Raw genomic sequence first — 3,052 nt, 5'->3', positions numbered from 1 at the left:
TATACAAAACCCACCAGGTACTTCTGATATGCCTTTCCTTCAGTTTTGAGAATCACTTACTTAAGTATTTACCAAAGCACATACGCATTAATAGGACCAAAACAACAAGGTAGTTAATGCTAAAGTCACCGTTGTATCCCACAGATTCAGCCCATACACGGTATTTTTGAGAAGTATCAGAAGTGCCCCAAGTTTTATTCAGAAGTGGGGAGCTCTGCTACACTTACCTAGTAGTCAAGGTGTTTTTTAAGAACAAAATCTTGTGGAGAGATAATAGTTTCCACTCTGAAAAAAATATGTATGTGTGAAGTAGTTCTTTGATATAATAAGATGAAGAGATGCCTTTTCAAGCATTTAGTTCTCAGTATATTTCTTTACTGCATAGCTGATCAGAGCCCAAATATTTTGATTTAAATTGAGAGTCGTCTTGCAGAACACGCTTCTCAAACTTTCATGTACGTGGCCTGGTAGAAATTCTATACTGTGAAATAGTAGAAAGCATCGTGACTAAGCACCCTACCTTTGCTAACAAGTAGTCAAAACAGGGGGTGTGAAAGGAACCAGTATTTGTCGGCTTATTACTGTTGAATAATTTAAGCTGAGTAATACACCTCTGAGGCAGGTGGCATCTCTCTTCCTGACAGATGAAGAAGCTGAAGATTAGAGAAATGAAGGAACTTGCTCCAAACTATGTGCTTGTTAACTGAGAGTCATGATTCTGAGTCCAAACCTATGTTGTTTCCACATCTGTGCTTGCTTCATGATTCCTTCTTTTATCCTTTTCTTCTAAAATTAAACATACTTTTCAGAGTAAAATGCACACATTTTAGGTATATAGCTTGGAAATTTTGATAAATATTTGCACCAATAACCATTACCTACAGCCTGACTCCTATATTTTCCTACCGTTAAGTAACCCCTTTATCTTGCTTCCCAGATAATACAGCCCCTTCAAGAGCGGCATTTATCATGGTTTCTGTCACCACTGACCACTTTAGGTAATTTTTGAACTTCGTGCAAATGGAAATATATATTAGATATGCATTTACATCTGGCTTATTTTGGTAAATATAATTAATTTGAGATATAATGACATTGCTGTGTGTATTTGCAACTGGATTATTTATTATTCCACTTGCTGACATTTGGTCTCTTGCTGTTATTGTTGTTGTTTCTGTGTTTTGCCTATAGTGAGTAAAGATTCTTTAAAATTTCATGTACATTTTCTTTGTGTGTACACAGAAATACCCATTCCTTTAAGATATATGCCCAAGGAGAATTTCTATAGCATAGAGTAGGTATGTGCTTAAGTTCATTGACAAGCTACTGGGGAATGTTCCAAGGCTGTCTTTTGATTTTACAAAGCATTTGCAGCACTAGCAATGAATGATGTTCAGATTGATTTATCTTTTTTTATTTTAAGGAGAATAAAAAAGACAATAGCAAATTGCCAACAACATAGAGAAAAACAAAACAAAGTAAAAACAATAAGAACGATACAGGGTTTCAAAACAAAATGACAGGAATTAACAGTAGTTGTTACACTACATATTTTCATCTTCAACAAAGTTGGTCAAATTACCAGGTATAAGAATGCAAGATTGATCAAACCATTAAAGAGAATAAAAAGTAAAAACAAAAAAATTAAAAAGTATAAAACTGCTGATGTCTAATGGTTTATTGAAAGGAAGAGTTAATGCTTTATTTATTTTTTTGACTAATTTTGCATGCTTATATCTGGTAATCTGAACAACTAATTTGAAGATAACAATATGCAATATAATAACCATTGTTGAATTCCTACCATCTTGTTTGATGAAGCTCTGTATCATTTATAGATTGCTTTATCTTTTACTTCCATTTACTGCTTAACTTTTTAGTTATTTATTCCTGGATATTTAAAAAAATCCAGAAAAATGAAGATAAGCCTTCTAAAATACCGCTTTGGAAATAGTGTGCAAAATTATTGAAAAAATTCCCAGAAGAATGGAATATATAGCAACCCTAACCAAGTTTATTAGGTGATTTTTCAAGCCAAATTAAAGACACAGTGAAATAACCATCATGGAAACCAAAGCAAGGGGCGAGCACAGCTACTGATAGCAGGTAAACAGCAACATAAACAGGCGCTATGTCTGAGAAGAGCAGAAAGCATAAAAACAAACTGGAGCGTGGTTCTCCCAAGGAAGCCGTGTAGTAAGGTGGTTAAGGACCGGAAGATGGAAAACCGTGCATTCTTCTGCAGTTGACCAAAGAAGAGTGGCCAGCTAGGAAACAATCAAAAACTGTCAGCCAGATTCTGTTTGAAAATCTAGCATGGAACTATTCTTTTCAATGCACATTTTTTTGAGCGGAGTCGCGTTCCCAAGTCCTTGCCTGTGAATACGCTGAAGTCCGCGCTGCACACCTCTCCCTTATTCACAACCCCGCTGAGGTGCCAGTGCAGAGCTGAGTCGGCCTTTTCTTCTCGCGTGGGCTGAGCTCAGCTGCAGACTCACGAAACTTGGTTTTTGTCTCCCGCAGAGCTGCCTTAGCATTGTGGTTACCTAAGAAGCTTCCACCTCTAGGTCAAACTTCCAACCACATTCTTCAGTCACTTTCGAGTTCAGCAGCATCACCTAAATTTGGAGCTCTAAATCAGTCTCCCTGGGCTACAATTAATCATGAATCATCAGAAACAGTGCTGTAAGACACTCACGGCCTCAGCTTAAAAGCAACTGAACCACACTGAAAACGGAATAGTGCTCTGCAGTACTTACTGACTTCCCGTGCTGCCCTGTTGGCTCGGTTGGTCTTGGGTGTTGTCTCGTGTGTGTGGAGAGCTTGTTGTACACAACGATATGAAATCGAGGCCCAACTTGCTGTGACTTGCAGTCCCATTTCCCACAAGAAAATTCTTAAAACCTGTTATAGGCCAGAAGCATCATGAGCAACAAATATATTACATTTTTGTTTAGATATCATCACATCATAAAAAGTCATCCTATAAAATACATAGAAAGAAAACAGGCCTCTTCCCCTGGTGTATCTGTCTTAGAGTAGCTGCCTTTTA

This window comes from Chinchilla lanigera, unplaced genomic scaffold (genome assembly GCF_000276665.1).
Source record: "Chinchilla lanigera isolate Chin_1 unplaced genomic scaffold, ChiLan1.0 scaffold00031, whole genome shotgun sequence".
NCBI classification, from domain to species: domain Eukaryota; kingdom Metazoa; phylum Chordata; class Mammalia; order Rodentia; family Chinchillidae; genus Chinchilla; species Chinchilla lanigera.
This window is presented reverse-complemented; position numbering follows the sequence as displayed.